Source organism: Mus musculus, chromosome 14 (genome assembly GCF_000001635.26).
Source record: "Mus musculus strain C57BL/6J chromosome 14, GRCm38.p6 C57BL/6J".
Taxonomy (NCBI): domain Eukaryota; kingdom Metazoa; phylum Chordata; class Mammalia; order Rodentia; family Muridae; genus Mus; species Mus musculus.
Window position 1 is genome coordinate 7,535,672 of NC_000080.6, and position 8,548 is coordinate 7,544,219.

Genomic DNA, 8,548 nt, shown 5'->3' on the forward strand with positions numbered 1-8,548 from the left:
AGATCCAAAGCACACAAAGATAATAATCAAAATATGGTTCTGAATACAATTTAATGTTTGTTATAATATTAACCGACAAGTAATACACAAATTTGGTAGATACCAGGGAACTTAATACATGTTCATCTCTTTCCTTCTCTCTACCAAAAGAATTATGAAAGAGAGAAAGAGAGAGAGAGAGAGAGAGAGAGAGAGAGAGAGAGAGAGAGAGAAGACATCAGCTTTTTTTCCCTGAGTTCTTCTGGGTCAGGCCAACTTGAAACTCACTGTAGGCTGAGGATGAATTTCTGCTTCCCACATGTCTACCTGTAGAGTTCTGAGATTACAGACACGAGTCACCATACCTACACAGTGCTAGGAATTTAAACAAGGGCTTTGTATATACTAGCTAGGTAAACACTCCACCAACGTTGCTACATCCCAACCTGTAAAATGCCACATTTTACAGAAAAGAAAAGAAACGAAAAGGAAAGGAAAGGAAAGGAAAGGAAAGGAAAGGAAAGGAAAGGAAAGGAAAGGAAAGGAAAGGAAAGGAAAGGAAAGGAAAGGAAAGAGAAAAGGAAAGAAAAAAGAAAAGGCAGGTACATTTCTAGATAGTAGGCAACAACTTTATTACTAACCTGAGATAAGAGTTGGTATCTAGTTTTATTACCACAATTGTTGCTCTGCAAGGAGAGAAAAATAATTAAAGCTTAAAATAATATGAAAAGTGAAGCCAGCTACAATTGTATGTAGAAGGAAGCATCTGATTTGGACTCAGGAAAAAGCCCACTCAGGTATAGCCCCCATCTCCCCACACGCCATGGGTCACCTTGGGTGAAGGAGACTTGGTTGGCTGGAGGAAGAAAAGGCCCAGGAGCTGTCTTCCTGCAGACTTCCAGGAGAACAGAAAGAAATGCCTGGATTCCAGTCAGCTTTGCTGAGTTCTTGGAGAGGACCTTCATGCCTACAAAGGAAAAGGTGAAACCTGAAGATACAGCTCCAAGTGACAAGGCTTGCTCTGAGGCTATGATAGCTGATGAAGAATTATGTTCCTCTTAAAGGCAATAAGAAAGGAACTGAAGAAAAATGAAGACTTAGGTACTCACAAAAGACTACCGCTTGCTTTCTTCCTGCTTCGTTCTGAATATTGTCCAAAGATCAAGAGTGAATCACCGGGCTTGTCCACTGGGAATGTAGCAAGGAAATTGGGTGAGATGTGGTCTGAGCAGACAGCCCAAGATAGACCACCATGTGAAGAGAAGGCAGCTGAACTAAAGGAAGAAAGAGATACAGGATATTGCATGCCTTGAGAGGGCAGAGGTGATGCAAGATACAAGGGCCCTAGTGGGCCAGGAGGCTCAAGAAAGAATGCATAGATGAAGAAGAGGAGGAAGAGGAGAAGGAGAGGAGAAGATGGAGGAGGAAGAGGAAAAGGAGGATGTAGAAGAAGAAGGAGGAGGAGGAGGGGAAAGAGAAGGGAGGAGGAAGAGGAGAAGCAGGAGGAGGAGGAGAAAATGAGGCAGAGGAAAACCAAATGGTTAGTCTGTGATTCCCATGGAACTTGTGGAGGCCCAGTTACTTATTTCATTACAAATGTGAAACTTAAGTACGGCTTAACACTGGCTTCTCTATAAATATCATGCAGTTTTTTGTTTTGTATAGGATCCCTACCTACTTCAAGGCTCAGGAAACAGTATTGAAGAAGCTATGGAAAGAGTGAGTGTAAAAACCTGATGAATGGTGAGGAATACTGTGAGAAGCTGGCCTCTGAACACACCATGGCTGTTACACACACACATTCACAGCAGCTGTGTTTACCCATGCAAGCCCTTCACAAGATCCAGAGAGTTAAACTTTCCATTGTGGAGGGGGAGGGATTCTCAATACCCCAACCCCATCCCTTGCTGAGTTGCTAATGGCAACTGATAAAAGCTAAAGGACAGAGAGCCACTTTTCTTTGAGAAAGGTGGCCATTGGCAGGTTTCCCACGCCCCTTTGTATGCCCAGCAAGCATGCACGAATACAGGCAGCACCAGTTGGAGTTAGTGGGTGATTTTATTAAACAACATGAAGTTGGGAGGGATACAGGAGACTTGTTGAGGGAAGGGTGTTGATCGAAGCATATGGAAGACAGGCTAGGGGCAGGAGGTGATGGTGGTAAGGCTAGAGGGAGTAACCAAGGAATGACTACAACTAAGATACATTGTATACACGTATGAATGGATTTTATTGAATGTTATCAGGATGTAGCTCAGTAGTGGGTGCTTGCAGTGCTAACTTAATATTCACAAGGTTCTGAGTTCAATCCCTAGTACTGTGGTAGAGAAAGAAGTTTTCAATACAGTCTGTAGCTCCCCCTCCCCCCAGGGTTTGTTTATGTGTTCATTTGTTTGTTTGAAGCAGTTTCTCTGTCATCAAGCTAGGCTTACGCTCACACAGATCCCCCTGCTCCTGCCTCCTTGGTGATGCAGTAATGGTTACTCCACCACCATCTGCAAGCTGGAGGTTTTTTGGAGGCTACTATATACTTAGATTTTTAAAGTTTTGATGTTGAGTGTTCATAAATACTTAGTAGTTTCTTTAATGTCTTGCATGTGGTAACAGGGCCAATTTCATAGGCATTCATACTACTAGTATCTCCTTTTTAAGGATGTTTGTAATACAATTGTGAACATTAAAATATAAAAAATATTACTAGAGAACATCATGAATAATGTACATACTAGTTTATAAACAGAAGTGAAAATGTGAGGTGTGACATCACCGCCTATCTTTGCATCCTCCACTCTTTCTCCTGGCTCTGTTCCTCCTTTATGCAAGCTCATAGAAGTAAGGAAGGGAAGGAAGGAAGAAAGCAGGGAGGCAGGGAGGAAAAGAAAGGGGGGAGAGAGGGGTGGAGGGATGGATGGAGGGAGAGATGGAGGTAAATGGAAGGAGGGAAGGGAAAGGGGAAACCCACATACACTATAATAAAAAAAGAATTATTCAGAGGCTCATGTTATCAACACTGATCTCACAATAACATATTGTGAAACCGTCTAAAAATGCTTTCAAGCATTGTTATACAAGGGTCTCATCATTTCACTCCGATCTTTAAAGCCACCAAGAACTGACAGACTTCCCTTGCATTCTAACATCCTGTTCAACCCAAAACATTTCAACTCTGTGGAAGTGAAAACGAAAAACAAAATAAAACACAACATAGCCCGAGTTCTACAAGAGAATCCAGTTTAAGGAAAAGGTAATTCAAAATCCCTGATACTTATTCAGTCTTTAGAAATCATTTGAAAGGGTGGGAAGGATCAGGGGTTCAAGGCCTTTGAGAGACATTGCCTCAAAAAGCCAAAGGAATAAAAACTACTTGCACCTTTGTGTCTATGTTACCCAGAACTAATAGTGTCTCACTTGGATCCCCTGAGTGGCAGCTGTCCCTCAGTTGAAATCTGAGTTTCTCTATGGGCCTTACAGGAGAGAGTGTCATCATGGTACCCTCTGGGGTTGTTATGGTGGATGTGAAGAGAACATCTACTTCCTCCCTCAGCAGTGCTGTGAGAATGTCCGGGAGATCACATGGTGTGCCCTATCTGAACATCTTGCCTGATCAACATAACCTTCTTAGATCACAGTCGCCTGTCCATACTTGACCAAAACAAAGCCTGAGACAGAGTGCTTAGAACAAAAAAAAAAAAAAAAAAACAGTACACAGAATTAAACACGGGAGAGAAATGGAGAAAGTGGGCAGAATGACACAGGCACACATTTACAAAGCACCTGCCTTGCTCTGGGAACAGACAGAGTCAGATATGATTGGCCAGAGCAGTGGTTCTCCTCCTTTGTAATTGTCACTCTTTAATACAGTTCCTCATGACCTGAACCATAAAATTATTTCCATTGCTACTTCTTAACTGTAATTTTGCTATCGTTATGAGTCTTAATGTAAATATCTGATATGCAGGATATCCTGTACAGGGGTTGTGACCCACAGGTTGAGAAAGAACCACTGACATCGTGGTTGACAAAGCTGAGGCTTTCAGTGCATTCTAAACACGTGATATGCGAAACATTAAAATTGGGAAGCAGCAGAAACTCCATGCTTACAGAAGCATTATAAGATCCTCCTGTTTAAAAAAGATTTTAAAAGTGGTGATGTGTGGTACAGAAAATGTTCTCAAATGAATGTGATGGCCGTGCGGGTAAAACCACCATTCTAGGAGCTGAAATAAAGATGGTCACGATTTCTAAGCTCCCCTGGGCTAGCACCATCTCTCTGTCTCTGTCTCTCTGTCTCTGTCTCTCTCTCTGTCTCTCTCTGTCTGTCTGTCTGTCTGTTTCTGTCTCTCTCTCACACACACACAGACACACACACACAAACACACACACACACACACACACACACACACACACACATACCTATGCACTTATTTTACACTCTGGGGCTTTTTGTTTTACAGATGTGGGTGTTTTTTGGGTTACTTGGGTTATTTTTATAAGGAGACAGGGTCTGTTATGTTCTTCCCACCTAATCCCTGACCTCAAACCATCCTCCTGCCTCAGTTTCCTGAGTAGCTTAATCTACAGCACACACCACCACGTTTGGGCATTTCAGACAGACGAGAGTACTTTTATACTTTGTGCTTTCCTGACAAACGTTTATTTTTATTTTTGTTTTGCTTTGCTTTTCTGAGATAGGGTTGAGCTTCATAGTCCTGACTGTGGATCAGGCAGACCTTGACATTGTTGGTGAACGTTTTTTTCCTAATGTGTAGTTTGCCAATTTGTCCTATTGGGTATGCCCTTTGTCTTATAGAAGCTTTTCAGTTTCTTGTGGCCCATTTATAAATTTTGATGTTAGAGTCTGAGCTATTGGACTTCTGTTTATGACATTTATCCCCATTCCCATGAGTTTGAGGCTCTTTCCTGCTTTGTCTTCAGTTAGATTCAGTGAATCTGGTTTTATGTTGAGTTCTTTAATCCACCTGGCCTTGAGTATTGTGCCAGGTGACAAATATGCATCTATTTTCATTTTTCTACATACTTACTCCAAGTTAGACCAGCGACATTTATTGAAGATGTTTCTTTTTGCATTGCATATTCATGACTTTGTCCATGATTAAGTGTCCATGAGTCTAGTTTAATTTCTCGGTCTTCAAATCATTTCTTTTTCTATTTTAAACACTTTAATCTTACATTTCAAATGCTAGCTATTTTTCCGGTTTTCTGCCTAAAACCCACTTACCTCATGCCCCTTTGAACTGCTTCTATGAGGGTGCTCCACCACACAGTGCTCTCTTGCTAGCCTAGCATTCCTATACACCGGGGCATGGAGCTTTTAAAGGACCAAGGGCCTTTCCTCCCATTGATGTCCAAGAAGGCTGTCATCTGGCACACATGTGCCTAGAGCCATGGGCCAGTCCATGTGTGATTGGTGGTTTAGTCCCTGGGATATCTAGGGGATATGGTTGGTTGATATTGTTGTTCTTCCTATGGTTGCAACCCCCTATAGCTCATTCAGTCCTTTCTCCAACTCTTCCACTGGGGACTCTATGCTCATTCCAAAGAGGGGCTGCAAAAATGTGCCTTGGTATTTGTCACTCTCAGGTGGAGCCTCTGAGTAGACAACTGTAGCAGGCTCCTCTCAGAAAGCACTTATTGGCATCTTCCATAGTGTCTGGCCTTGGTGTCTGTATGTGGGATGGATCTCCAGGTGGGGAAGGCTCAGGATGGCTTTAGCTTCATTCTCTGCTCCACACCTTATCTCCACATTTCCTCCTGTGTTTGCTGGCCTAAAGGGTCCTGGATCCACCAACAAGGGGCTTACTCTATAGAGGCTCAATTTTACCAAGAAAAGAATTGTTGCAGAATCATACCATGGAACCAAGAAGTTCAACTACAGTATCTTAGGTCCAGCAGACCTGGTAGAGAACTGAAGACCTGAGCTATCTGGGGAAAGGAAGCAGTATGCAGTGTCACACAGCTCTCTCTGAGGCAACTGTTAGGACTGGAATAGGGATGTTTGTTTGTTTGTTTGTTTGTTTGTTTGTTTATTATAAGGCAGAGTTGGTACATGCCTGCAATCCTGGCACTCAGAAGGTTTTTAAAAAGTTGTTGTAGTTAGTATTCCTGATGTTTCTATTGGTTTTGTTTTGAAATCTCCCAGCTCTTTGCACTGGAGGCAGAAAATTAAGCCCATGCTCTGTACAGTCCTATCATTCATGTTAATCAGTGATTTTATTCTTAGCAACCACTCCTCAGATGATCTCATTACTCACTTTCAAATAAGGAAAACAGTCATACAGACATTAGTTAACTTGTATGATCTCATGTAACCAACTCATCATGACTGTAGAGTGGCATCCCAATCTTTGGAATACCCAAGCTTCTATTTTTGAGATGACAGACCTCTGTGGAAGACTCCATTAGCTGACAGAGGACCTGGAATGGCTGCCACCTGAAGGCCAAGCCTTCCCTTCCAGGGTCTCTGAAGCCTGAGGCAGAGGTCAGCCAATAACACAGGAAAACTTGGCCACAGCTGGTTCAGGTCTGTATTTTGGGTGAGACCTGAGACCTGGATGAACAGAGGTCTCCTGAGTTCTGGTAAAGGTGAGCACAAACACTTAGACTTGAGGAGAATATTGGATCTTTGGGATTTGTTAGTATTCCTGCTGTTTCTACTAATTTTAGTTTGAACTCTCCCAGCTATTTGCACTGGACCCAGAAAATTAAGCCCATACTCTGTACAGTCCTATCATTCATGTATTTATTGTAATCAACACAGTCATCAATAGTAAACTAAGTATATTGGTTCATGGTTATAGTCTTCTCTACTAAAATAAATGATTTGGACTGATTAACAATTTCTAGTGATTGTGTGAGTACAGGAACACATAAGAAGATATTTAACTGAGAATTAGTAAGTAGTTGCCCCTTTTTCTTAATCCATACATTGTAATATGTAAAGACAGAGTTATTTTGAAAACAAGACCTCTGGAAAAAAAAACTTTCCGCGAGCACATATTCAGCAAAAGTTTAAAGTACAAACCTGAACAGAATTATGACAATGACATCTGGTCCCTACTCTTAGATCAGTCTGCTGACAAGACTTTGAAGGATATTCAACATGAGCCTAGGGAATCACAGTTTGTGCATCTTCAGGAAGTCATTTCAAAAGATTTCAAAGTAAAACTGAAGTGCTTAAGAAAGCATGGAAAAATTGTTTCCCCAAGGAAGAAATCCTACCTCACTTCTCTAAGGAAATAGCAAGATTAAAGGTAATTCTAATTTTTAAATCAGTATATGTCCTTTGAGTGCAAAGATGCATCTGTGAGCCCACATCTGCAGAGCTTAAGAATGTCTAGACAACAGGATCTCAGCGTTGAACATGTCCTGCATCTTCTTCACACCCTCAGTCCCAGCTGCATCCTTGTCCTTGATCATTAAAGCTCTAAGGATACAGGTGTAAAATTCCGGGATCCTGTGACCCTGAGATTCTGGGTGTGTCGCAGTTCCTGGGAGTCAAGTTGCCTGTGAGACTCTAAGATTCTTGTGTGACTAACTCCTGGGATTCTGGGATCCTGGGATCCTAAGATCCTGGTCGTGATAGAGTGAGTGCATGGTAGTGGAGCCTCCTCTGTGGGCTGTGTGACTGTCCACTGTGTTTGTACCTAAGGTAGACAAGTGCTAGAGTAAACATATGCAAGAAATGATGCCAGCAGTCCTGGGAGAGATGGTGACAAACTAAGACTTTTAAGTCTCATCATCCAGATCAGAGGGGTAGAGGCTATGGCTCTTCTTGGTTGTTTGTCATGCCACTGAACAACCACCTCCTTATGTATTGTCCCTGATGCAGATGTTGCATGACAATCTGTAGATGCACAAGAATCTAAACTCGCTGATACTCAGTGCAATCTACAGTTGTCAGTTTTATCATCTTGTGGTATTAGGATATTTGATCTCTTTGTCTATTTTTACTTGCTGTAAAAGGAGCCTAGGGCAGCTCCTCATAACTCTCTGTGAGTGCTCAGCATAGCACATTCCTGGTTTGGTAATGTTTTCAACTGCAGGGTTAATCTGACCACTTACACTAGGATTTGTAGAGGCATATAGCACTGAACTAATAACAACCTTTCTAGGGGTCAACTGATTGCAGACTGATAACAGCCACGTTCCTCTTTTGGTCCTCTACTTAAGCTTGTCTTAAACTTGAAAAATCCTAAAAGTTACTCTCAAGACTTATTGTCCCCAAATGACAGATGAGTCTGACTTGCTGTGTCCCTTTCAAGTCAGGTAACAATGATGATTTATAGGCTATGTAGTATATAAATTGCCTTGAATCTGCACTAGCTCCATTATGTTCATAGCAGCCTTAATTATGATAGCCAGTAGCTGGAAAGAACCAAGATGTCCATCAACAGAGGAATGGATACATAAAATACGGTACATTTGTACAATGAAGAACTAGTCAGCTATTAAAAAGAATGAATTCATGATATTTTTAGACAAATGGATGGATCTGTAGGATATCATCCTGAGTAAGGTAATCCAATCACAAAAGAACACATATGACATG

The 8,548-nt window shown here is 41.7% G+C and overlaps 1 long non-coding RNA gene across 1 annotated transcript; it reads right to left on the reverse strand.

Annotated features, from left to right (window-relative positions):
* Nucleotides 1-515: 515 nt before the first annotated feature.
* On the reverse strand, nt 516-1,395 carry Gm46467. Its single transcript, XR_001781395.1, has 3 exons — nt 1,089-1,395; nt 812-946; nt 516-665 (listed from the first exon to the last, which is right to left on the reverse strand). It is a non-coding gene; the product is annotated as a predicted gene, 46467 (long non-coding RNA).
* Between the last annotated feature and the right edge of the window lie 7,153 nt (nt 1,396-8,548).